The sequence below is a fragment of the Triturus cristatus genome, chromosome 10, assembly GCF_964204655.1.
Source record: "Triturus cristatus chromosome 10, aTriCri1.1, whole genome shotgun sequence".
Lineage (NCBI taxonomy): Eukaryota > Metazoa > Chordata > Amphibia > Caudata > Salamandridae > Triturus > Triturus cristatus.
Genome location: NC_140593.1, coordinates 1,087,628,727 through 1,087,641,595, shown reverse-complemented (window position 1 = coordinate 1,087,641,595; position 12,869 = coordinate 1,087,628,727).

Here is a 12,869-nt window from a genome sequence, read left to right as displayed (position 1 = left end):
AATTCCCATATTTCACAAGAAAGGAGGAAAAGCCCACTACTCAAAATAGATCCTAAGCTTAGTAGCTTGGCCACAGAAGAGGAAGGTACTTTGGCTAATAGCCTTTTATTGGGATATTCATTTATCAAAGAACTAGGAAAGTATGTCTCTCATCCTTGCTACGATGGATAACGCTTAGCTTTCTCTCAAAAAGATCTTTTCTTCCCAGGTTTTTGCCAGGGCCAGCAAAGTCATTAGCCGGCCTTCATCTCACAAGGGTAAATCCCTCCACAGAGGCTCCTTCAGCCAGCAGTCCCAGGTCGAAATTTACACTGGCTACAAACCCCAGTTCTATCCCTGTCTATCCAGTGGGTTTTGCTCTAGGGTATACCGAAACAAAGAACAATTTTTAGGTAGGACTTTACAATTCTTGCCTACCTCCTGGACGAGACAGATTAGCTCTTTGTTTAAATGCATGGTTTTCTTTCACTATTTTTTTTTTTTTAAAGAGTTTATAAAGCGCTCAACTCACCCTGGGGCATCTCGGCGCTGCCTAATAGACTAACATCCTGGACAGAAAAGCGAAGAGAACAAAGTGAATAGTTCAGAACAGGAAGGCTTTCAACTTTTTCCTAAAAAGTTCGTACTTAGGAATTGATCGCAGAGTCTGGGGAAGCTGATTCCAATATTTTGGAGCAAGATATGAAAAAGCTCTAGGTAATTCAAACCGTTCAAGGTTATCAAATAGAACTCTATCAACCTCGACTGCAGTCGCATCTTCCTCGTTTTCATCTTTTTCACCGGGCCAGTCACTTTTAATTCAAGACAAAATCTATTCTCTTCTAGCAAACAGGCAATCGAATAAATCGATCTTGGTCATTCAGGTTTTCTCAGCACCATCTTTTTGGTGCAGAAGAAAAATAAAATATTACGCCTTGTTGTAAATCCAAACGTTTTCAACAATTTCGTTGTGTACGACCATTTCAGGATGGAAACCATTCTCCATTTCAGGGATATCTTACTTCAGGACGAATGGTTAGCCAGATTGGCCCCACACAACGCTTACCTGTCAGTTCTGATACATCCTTTTCACAGAAAATATCTTTATTTACAATGGGGAATTTCCTTCTTCCACTTCAAAGCCCTTCCTTTCAGCCTTTCTTCAGCTCCTTAGTGTTTATCCAAGATTCTCAAACCTGTTGTAGCTTTTCTCAGAGCACAAGGAATTAGACTGATCATCTACCTCTTCAACTTTCTGGTAATGGCTCAGGACAAGAATGTGTTAATTTCTCATTTACAATTTTTACCAAGACCTTCTTCTTCATTTGGGATTTCTAATCAATGTGCAGAAGTCTGCTCTGGTTCCTTCTCGTCGGATGGAGTTTCTAGGTTTTCTGCTAGATATCTCTCAGTCTATTCTGCAACTCCCTCAACACAAGGTCGCCCTCATCAAAAAAGAAATCCATCACTCTTTCTCTCACGCATCTTCCTGTCAGATTGTTGGCCTGTCTGGTGGGCCTTCTAGACTTCTCGAGTCAGTTGATTTTTTCCAGGTCCTCTTCACAATCAGGCCCTTCAGAGATTAAAGGTCTAACATCTATGCATAGGTCTCCCTATTTCAACCCCGTTTCTTTAGATACTGTGTCCAAAGAAGAATTCCTTTTGTAGCTGACTCACTTAGACTCCTGGATCGGCAGGACAATGTTCTCTGTCACCCCAGATCTTGTCTTAGAAACTGATGCAAGTCAGACAGGTTAGGGTGCAAGATGTGGTCAATTCACGACTGAAGGTACATGGTCTCCTCAGGAGTCATTCTTGCATATCAACAGTTTAGAGACACTTTCAGGTTCCTTTGCCAATGTGCCATTCTCTTATGGATGGACAAACTGACAGCGGTCCGATACATAAACCATCTTGGGGGCACTAAGTCCATAATTCTGGCGGATCACGCCAAGCGTCTTGGAGACTATTGTCTTTAATGACAAATCTCTGTCAGAGGAGTTTATCTCCCAGGAAATTTGAATGTTGTAGCAGATTGGTACTCCAGACATCTTCAAGATTCAAGTGATTGGCAACTGCACCCTTCAGTATTCAATCGTCTTTCTTCCATCTTTGGCACCATGTCGATCAACCTTTTTGCCTTTCCGCTCAATACCCAACTTCCTTTTTTTTCAGTTAAAGACCAGATCCTTGAGCTCTTGCTACGGATGTGTTTCTTCAATCTTGGCTGCAAACTCTTCTCTACACCTTTTCTCCCTGTCTATTAATTACGTGAGTCCTGGCTCAAGCTTGCAGGCAGTCTTCTTCCCTGGTTCTGATCACCCCCTTTTGGTAATCCAAACCTTGGTTTCCAACTCTGTTGGAGCTGTCCTCTTATGAGGGCTGTCTATTTCGCATCGCTTGGAGGATTTCGGGTCTTCCTGGAGAACCCCACGAATTTTGGAGGAAGCTATCCACTTCATTCAGCAATCTTGGGTCCCTGGCACTCCCCAACTCTACAAATCGGCCTGGTGGGCTTGGTGTAGCTAGTGTCTGGACAGGGATTCAGATCCTGGTTCAGCAGATGTGACTCTTGTTGTCAACTTTTCAGCTTCTGCTGCATATCAAGGAAAAGCTTATTGCGCGATCAATACTGACAGGTTAGCCATTTCTGCTGACACCTTAAAGTGGAAGGAAGACCCATTGGTGAACATCCTTTGATATATCATCTGTTGAAGGGAGTACGTTATGTTAATCCTCTTATACCCAAATACAATTGGATGGGATGTTAATTTGGTGTTAAATATGTTTATCACATGGAAAGATAATATGTACTTGTCTCTCAAAGGATTATCTGCAAAATTGACAATGCTTTTGTGTTTAATTTCCTTGAAACATGTTTCTGATGTTCACGCTTTAGATGCGTCCTCAATTCATTTTTCTCCCCTTGGTGTTTCTTTTCAGGTTCACAGGCATACCAAGACTAATTTATCTATTCATTATCCTTTTTTCCCTTCTCAACTAAAATTGTGTGTTGAAAATTGTTTTAAATCATACGTATCGCGAACAGCAGATTTGAGATCTTCCTCAGCTACCCAGTTGCTTTTTTCTTTACAGAAACCCCATACGCCCTTCTCTCCTCCCACTTAGCCTGCTGGGTAAAATGGATTATGTCCTTGGCTTTAACTGATGTTCATTTCTTTGGCTCCCATTCGGCCAGAGGAGCTTTAGCCACTAGGGCCTTTTGGGCAGGTGCTAGTTTGCATGACATTCTCAAAGTGCAGATTGGTCAAACATTAAAACTTTCAGTAACCTTTACTGTACACCTATTGCACATGTATTTCATTCTGTTATTTCAGTGCTTTGAACAAGCAAATTATGAGCCTCCGGTCTTGTAATAAAATTGAGATTTTTTTAGCCTTGGTGTCAGAAAGGCTAGATTTTATGAAAGACACAGAGGCGAGTATTATACCCCACTTATCATTAACCCGCCCTGGTCTATTTTTCTGCAGTTCGGGCGCCATCCTCCGGTGCTTCCACCTCTACCTAATCCTTCTGGATTCTCTTCGACAAAGGAACTCGATGGACATCTTCATGGATCCTTTCTTCCCATCCAAAGGATGTTTCCTCGTCTTATGTTGACCTGCCTTCTGGATTTATTGACTGTTCTGATTTCTTTTAGTTCAGTGTTTCTTTCCAAGCCTCATATTGACTAACTCGCTTCAAGAAAAGAGGAATTATTGCTCACAGTCAAGATAATTATTAGGTTACTCGATGTGCTAGTTGTGCTTCTATTGTGATGTCATCATTTGTAGTTTTTTTTAATCCAGGTTTTCTGGGTAATGTAGTTTTGTTTTTACTTGGCTGGTATTTAATAGAAAGCAAGAAAACAGCATAATACTCGCCTCCGTGTCTTTAATAAAATCTAGCCTTTCTGACACCAAGGCTAGGACAATCTCCATTTCCATACAATCTTTGGAGTGAAGGCTTCCAACCCTTCCAACCGGTGAAGCTTCTGTCCACCACTTGCACTGAGATCACAGACTCTGCCACTTTGGGATGCACATAATTTCAAGCACCATTTATTTTCACAAGCCCAGAAGGTTGGAACCGTCTCTGAAATGAAGATCTCTATTTAAAGATCTGTTCTTAAAAGCAGTTTCCATAAGGACCTTTTCCCAGTAACTAGATAGATACACTCTGATCTACTCTGGTGTTTGGGATGCATGTTTAGCTCACACATAATTGTCGTCCATGTATGCAAAGCACTGTCAGATGGCTCCTTCCTAAAAAACATAAACAGCGCCTCCTATTCTCCTACCCCATCCTCCGTGTGTCTCCCCCCCCCCCCCGCTCTTTGAAATGTGGCAGTTCCTACCCCATCCTCCGTGTGTCCCCCCCCCTCTTTGAAATGTGGCAGTGCCTACCCCATCCTCCGTGTGTCGTCGTCCCCCCCCTCTTTGAAATGTGGCAGTTCCTACCCCATCCTCCGTGTGTCGTCGTCCCCTCCCCTCTTTGAAATGTGGCAGTTCCTACCCCCCATCCTCCGTGTGTCGTCCCCCCCCCCCTCTTTGAAATACGGCAGTTCCTACCCCATCCTCCGTGTGTCGTCGTCCCCCCCCCCCCCCCCCCGCTCTTTGAAATGTGGCAGTTCCTACCCCAGCCTCCGTGTGTGTCCCCTCCCCGGCTCTTTGAAGTGTGGCAGTTTAAACTGAAATTTTCATACTTTGCCTCCAAAGCATGCTCCCTTGTTTCTTCACCATCCTTGCTCACATGAATGTGGGCCGGTATTTAAAGAGCTTTTTCCATCATCTATTGCCGCACTCGGTGCCAGGTGTGGTAAGTACCGGCAGCGGTCACTGGGAGGAGAGCCATGCTGCTGTTAAGGCAGTTCAGGTCTGTGGCAAATGTTTGTGCATGTCTGGCGTTGAAAGCAATATACCACCATTGCGGATGTGTATGTGTTTGTCAAACTACGCCTGGGCTGGAGTGAAGAAATGCCAGGGCTGTGAACAAATATGCGATCATCTCACATTAAAATCTTTCCAGAGTGCCACCGTCGCCTCAGCTAAACGCTGCCAACAGCTAATTTTACGCATATTATTGTGTTTGTTTCTAGAGGGAGTCTGTAATCGTTTCATCTCCACTCTAGTCTTTAAGGAATTAGGAAAAGTACTTTTGATTTAGTGTTTCTCTCTCCAAAGCCAGGAAAACGTGCCAATGTAGCGAAATCATCAGGGCTGCTCTCAGCCCAGCCTGCCCTGGGCCAGTGTTCCCTGCGCTCTGCCTAGTCTATTGGCGGGAGGCCAGATTCTGTCTGTTCATTGGTTCACTTGTGACAGGCGTCAGCCCATTTATTACAAAGGAGGAGAGGGGAACGACCAATCAGGTTACAGTTGACTCAGAGTGTGATAACCTGTATTTAATAAATACTGTTCACTGTGCCCAGCTTTTGATTGTTCATTGGCTGGAGACCAGACTCTGTCTGTTCATTGGGTCATTTGTCACATGCGTCAGCACATTCATTACAAATGGAAAGAGAGAACAACTAATCACTTACACTTAATGCAGTCTGTAACTCCCTGTGTAGGTAACATTTCTTGCGCCCTGCTCCCTGTCTAGGATTGTTGGCAGGGGACTAGGCTCTGTCTGTTCATTGGGTCATTTGTGGCAAGTGTTAGCAGATTCATTAAAATAGGTGAGAGGGCAACAATCAGGTTCCACTAGTTCAGTCTGTATTTACCTAGCAGGCCCTTCGGATGAAGTTCTCTTACAACAGAGGGAAGGAGGGAGGTTCTGACAACACTGGCAAATTGATGTGTCAAGAGCGTAACCCAGCCATTCTTCCCACTTGACCTCTTCTGACACCCCTCCCACAGCGACCACTCCCCCTTTTGTGCTCAGAAAACCACACACTATCACTGTTTTGGACAAAAAGGCAGCGGTCCTTTATTACATAAAACATGATCCTTGATTCCCCCTCCCAATAGGCCATCACAACCTTGCCTATCATTTGAACAAAACACAGCATGTATTTAGGAGGTGTACAGCTTGGCTGTGGGAGACCTCTGAGCAGGTCTAAGGCTTAATCCTGCCACCACTGATCCATTCACAGGTCTAGTGGCTCCTGCAGGGTGATAGGTGCCATACCAGCATCGTCATTCCCCTCTTTCTTCTCCAGGAACCCTGTTGTTTGGCATCCCAAGGCCTTTGAGTCAACAGATGTCCCTTTCTACTCTTCTCTGGAGTGCCTTCCTCCTGCTGTTCAGTTTATTCTAACTCTGCCGTGCTGTTCAGAGGTTGTTGCCCTGGGCAGCTACCGCCAACCTCTCTTCACTTTCTGACCTATTATATACCACTAGCCTTAAATATAGTAATATTTAGTAGGAACATGTTCATCCCCACGCCTGATAAGTGGATCCTGTCCTTGATGTAAACGCCCTGGACCAGCAGGTTAATCAGCCTGATCCTGACAAACTCCCAACACATGCAGAACGTATTCATTGGAATGCTGAGTTTTTGCAGAACATATTCATTGAAATATTTAGCTTCCTGCGGCATCCCTCTACTGCCCCATGCTCAACCGATCCTCTCCAGTTGATCCTTAGTATGTGTTAGGACCACAGAATGTTGATGGGTCCCAAGAGTTGTATTATTGCTGTCGTCTTTATTTGTGTCCAGCATTTGTCCCTGTTGTGATGTTGTGAGGTCACGCTCCTCCAAATGTATAACTAGTACGCCGGCTCTGCTCTGCCTTTTAAGCAGCCTCCTAATTGCCAGGAGCAGCTGACCCTAACTCATGCCAGGACTGCCAAGCCACTATATTCCAGTACTTGCCACCCACACCCTTTGAACTTCTGTTGTCCTTTCACACATGGATGTGTTCACACCAAGTAGAAATGTCCGATTAGCCACACCGTCTTTCTGTCCAGCGGGTCCCGTGCGGGAGATCAACATATCTCAGCACCAAGATGTCCTGACATAGCGCTTGTAAGCATTTGACTCCTGCCTGCTCACCCTCATTATGTCTTCGTTCTGCAGCATGTGCTGTGCTGCCGTGGTGGCCGCCCATATCCTGAAGGAGTGTGCCACCAATTGCATGGGTGCCAGTCCCACTCCTCCAATTGTCTTGTGCATTACTTCTGTGAACTGGTATTTACTCTGGAACTAGCCATCTGCATGAATGAAAAGGGAGCTCTCCTGGGGGCCTCAACAATAGGAATGCCCTCATCATACACATGGAGCAGTACTAAACTGCACCTATGCACTCCTAATAGAAGTCTGTGCCCTTCCTCTCATGATCTGTCTTGGACCACTTCTGCTTTGTAACTGTGTGCTTCTTATAGACGTTTACATCTTGCCCCTGTACATAAGTGATTCCAGCTATAGCTTTAGCTACAGCAACTACTACGCTCACCCGCATGGCTTCATTCAAAGAAGACCATACCAAAGGCCATCATTAAAATTGCCTCCTTCAAATGCGATGTACATATTAATGGTAACTGGTTAGTGGTTGCGCATGGGTACTGTGCCAGTTTCTCCACCACTACCTGATGGACTTGTGCTCATGACTTGCTCCTCCTGTCTTTGAAAGCCTGCAGTATGAACTTCTCCACCAACAACTGAGCTTGGGCCGCATCCTCTCAAAATGTGTGACCTTTCACCTGCCTAAATGCTGCCAAGCACTTACTATACTTCATGGGTGTCTTGAGGGTTAACCAGTGATTAATTTGAGGCGGTGGTTTCCAGTGCTCGGCACTGGCACTTAATTGTCAACACCAGCACTTGTGAGAGTCTGCCACAAGGTGGCGCTGTCTGGCTAACTTTGGCTCTCCAGCGCTGACCGGAACGCGGATATTATCGGCAGTATACAGGAATGCTTTTTGTGCACTTCTTCATGTAACAGTTCCATGAGGAGAGGCTTGTTTAAAGTACCCAGCCCGTGCATTCAAATACCAAATTGAAGGTCATAACCATTTTAAGGACCGACTGCTTAGCGGTACCTATTTGATTTTAATTACCGTTACCGTCTACTTACACCATCTCTGGTGAAGGTGGGCAAGATTCAAACTACAATGACCATCTCTAAACATTAAGGGTCGATATTCAAGAAAGGTCCATAACTCTTGAATTGAAAATAGGAGTTCTTGGCAACCTTACAGTACCAAGGGTATTTTAACTTTTCACTTTTGCCAACTCGTTAAGTATTGCAACATGAATGGCTCCTCTAAGTGAATGTCACCTCAAGGTTAGAGGTTTTGCCAAAGAAAGAGAGTTCGCATATATATTGCCCTGAAGAAGGTGGCTGTTATTTTTCTTGAGTACCACCGAAACGTGTCGACGCTTGCCTTTGTGGGGTTTCATCCACAGAACGGATAGTATTGATTGTAAAAATGAAATGTCTCCAATACTATTTTGGATTCTTTTGGAATAACCATTACTAATGACTGATATTTTATGTCTATAAATCTTTATATCTCTCTCCAATTATGGTTTTTTAATGTTTTTAACGTTTTTTTTGCTTTCTCGTTTATTGTGTATTATAACCTGAAATGTTATTGATTTTTTATGGCTGAAAATTATTAAATGCAAAATATTTAATGTACATTCTGATGATGTTTTAATTAAAATAATTCTTGTACACATACACATTCCTTGGTTGCTCCCTTTCTGGACATGTGAAGTATTATGGTGTGATTGGCTATATGAATGGCATATATACAAGTTAGGTAATTTATTGACGAGAGCATTTATTTTTTGAATACTAACTTAGGGACGATGACACCAGCAGTCAATTATTAATTCAATATACATTAAAAATTACTATTACGTGCAGCCCAAGCTATTCTAATAGTTTTGGAGGCCTGATATAGTGTGAATTGTCATGCTGGTAGGAGTGTAATGGTTAGTAGTGTTGTTGTTACTATCTTTGACAGCATATCAGGGGCAATGTGTGGTGTAAGCTGCAGTGGTCGCCTGACAAGAGCCCTGGCACTTATGTTTTTTTTTTTACAAATTAAGCAGAGGTGTTAACTCATTGTCAATGATCTCTCTTTGGTCCAGTCTACCAGCCCCCATAGTTCATATGGAAACAAAGTCATCTCCCAGACTGCCACTGGTACCAGCGCCCGTAAGGTAGCCATTTATTGAAGAGAAATAGGATTGGCTATTGAATTCACGCAACCTGACACATCTTGCTTTAATTTCCTTATTTACCTGGAGTTGCCCCTCGACCAGTGAGCACAGCAATGCCCGTACATGAAGACAATCGGCTGCCCTGTTGTTAGTGAGCTGTACTACTGCTTGGTTGTCTGACCACATTGTGTTCCATTTATCCCACAGTTCTCCCTCCCAAACGTGGAGTGCCACCACTTTGGGGAACTCAAGGATTGTAAGATTGTTTGTGAGGCCACGCACTGCCTGGCCACACCATAGTGCACATGTGTTGCTGTGCTCTCTGGACCGAGGCACAGGGCTGTCTCCAGATCAGCACACCATGAAAGTCGGTCAAGGGTCTGTCTTTCATTTCACCAGGCAATCCCCCCCCCCCTCCAGTTGTTCAGAGTATGCCCCTTTGCATTATTTCGCACAGTGTTCTAGTTTGAGCAGATGTGTCATGGGAACCGAACATGTCTAGCGGGAAACATTTTCTCTTCGAATCACTCCCCTTGCTGGAACGTCACAGCAATGTTAAATGGAAGGTCGGCCTTGGCTTTCAATTCGAATTCAATTTTGAGACACCTTACAATGTTGCTGATTCATAAACAGAGAGACAGAGAATGAGATACAGAGAGAGAGAGAGTAAGAGAAAAAGACAGAAAGAGAAAATGAGAAGAGAGACTGAGTGTGTGTGAAAGAGAGGGAAACAGAGTCAAACCGACAGACCAGAGAGAACTCGGACATACTGAGTGAAACAGAGAGAGGCAGAGAAAGACGAAGAAAGTGAGAGAGATAATACAGAAATAGAGATAATATTAAAGTTCGAGAGACAGAAAGAGAGTGACAGAAAAAGACAGTGATGTAGAAAGCTAGAGAGAGCAAAGAGCAAAAAAGAGAACGATAGACACACACACAAAGGAGAAGAAAAGAATGATGGAAGAAGCATGAGGGACGAAGAAAGGAGGAGAGACGAGAGGGATATATATATATATATATATATATATATATATATATATATATATATATATATATACACACACACACTGCCACGCGCATTTCTTATGGCTATTGAGGTAAAGTGGTGATAACAAATTCCTTTTTTCATGAAGCCCTTTTCTCCCAATCTAACCCTGAAATAATCCACATTTTTAAACCGGAAAGGACTTTTCATTTCAATTACTCAGTTAGTGGCTATTCTGCGCCGATGATGCAGGACACGAGTGGAAAAGACTTCTTCACAGATAAATTGCCTTCGAATTCTTCGGAGTCAATGTGATACCCTATTTCACGGCCTTAGAAAATGGCATATTGCTTTAAAACACTATGAAATATGATGTTTCTCCCTGCAAGCGATTCTGGTGTGAATTCAATTTTCACTGAATTGTGAGATTTTCCGTCCCCTCCCCCCTGTGAGAAAAAGACACACTCTGGAGGAAGATTTGGGGAGATTTGCCGCAGTTCAGGACCTGCAACAAACACAGTAGGATTTGCTTGATAGCACACAATTATTTCACCGGATTCTTTATATATACGAGGCGTCCAAGCTGCTCCTTTCTGAAAGATAAAGTGACCATATATCTTATTGTAGCTCCAGGGCACAACTCCTAAAATATAACTAAGGGAAGCTTACAGTAGCTCTGGAAGCTTTATCAGATGCAGGCAGTGTTCAGCATTTCCCATCTCTCTGATGTGTGCTTTCTCGGCTAACTCCTGCCTATAAACCCATTACTGCTCCCACCCCTCAAAGGCACACACATAAAATCACACATTCAACACACCCAAATGACAGATAATTGCATGAAATGTTTATTAAAAGTTTGCATTTTATTAAAGAATTGATGTACAGTCTCTAAATCATGATTCATAAGGAATATACCGATGAATGAATGAACTACTTCCGCTTTATGACTGTTTATGCTCCGCAAGCCTTCATTAAAGGCTGATTGAGGCTTGGCCTGCCCTTTTTCAGGTCTGTGCTCTATAGTTGTCCTCTTCACATGTTGGGAGGCTAGTAATATTCCTGGCACTGGGACTACTGTATAGGGAAACCCCTGACCACTAGGTTCCTTACCATTCACTCCTGCTTGGCAGTTGGAGGTCATCGAATGACCCAATTCACCTTTGGGGCTCTCATTATAGGGAAACCACAATTACAGAGCACATGGTCACTGTCCACACTTATATGGACCCTGGAGGATGCGAAAAGAAGTTGATGACCTACTGGGCTCCCATCATAGGTAAGCAAATACAACCACGTGTTTGAACATTGTCCTCACATATGGTTGCAGAAGCAGAGGGATGCCACCACTGCAGGGACTCCAGTCACACCCAAATCCACAACTGCTGAATACATGACCATAACCCGTGGTTGATGGGTGCTGGGGATAAACAAATGTTCGAACATCCTCACATTTCTCCGATTGTAGGGAAACCCACAAATAAGCACATGAGGTTTTCCAACAATTCCAGGTATTGGTGACAATCGAATGCCACAATTCATCTGTCGCTAGGAAAACCCACAAAAATGGAGAAGAGTATTGTCCGCACATGTGGGCTTATAGTGACAATCAAATGCCACAGTTCATCTGTCTCTAGGAAAACCCACAAAAATGGAGAATGAATATTGTCCACACATGTGGGCTTATAGTGACAATCAAATTACCTATGGTGATTCCTTAGTAGGAAAACACAACAACTGAGCACATGAGGGCTGTCCACCTGTATATGGTGTTAGTGGATGGTTGCTTTTCTCAACCTCAGAGGCTCACACAAGTACTAAATACTGAGACATTGCAAATCCACAGAAACTTTGGATGTGGTTGCATTACCCAACTAACAAGTTTCATAACCATTGAGCACAGACCCATCCATGATCCATCCATCAGAACTGTTTTACCAATCCTTGAAGTTGTAGACATTGCTCAACCTAATAACAAAGCAAAAATTGAGAGTTTTCCCAGAACACTAGTGCCCTAGTTTACTAATGTTAACATGTGTGCTTGTGTGCCACAAAGCGATGTAATGCTCTGCATGTGGGCCTTTAAAATGCTAAGTACATGGCACTATATTATCTGTTGTTTTGTGTTTACTCGCGTCGCAGAACAGTCACAGCCTTCCTCATAGGAAGTGGGTTGAAGCTTAAGACTAGATACAACATAGCATAATTAAATGTAAATAGGAACATGTAGAGTAAACAAAAGAACATCAAACCATAGAAATCATTCAAACTAACAAAGGAACAAAACACTACAAAAAACATAAAGTAACCACATTGGATAGCCATGTTCTTGTACACTGCAAGCAAATGTTTCATTGTTGCTCTAAATAATTATGCTTTGTTTCCTGATATAGCATTAGGGTTGGACAGTGTATTTAAATTTGGATATTTTGCAGACCAAAGCTGCAGCATGATACTCCATCCTGGGGTGAGGGGGAGGGTAGCTATAGGTACGAGGCAGTAACACGTGCATCTGGTCCACACAGATATTGAAGTATAGCTGTGAAGGGCACACATTAGGGCAATGCAGGACATCCAGATCTTTTGAGCATGCAAACCAGCTAAGATATTGGAACTCTAGACAGCCAAGCTGGGGCAAGGAGCGCCCAAATCTGTCTCAGGGCACTTTTTATGGCACCCAGGTTTGTGAGGGCTGATTGGACCTGTGTTGAAAGTTATGGAGGCCAGTGATGACCAGACAACGGGCAATGTTGTGGGCTGCCGCACAATAGTGAGCAAGCAAACATGGGGGGGG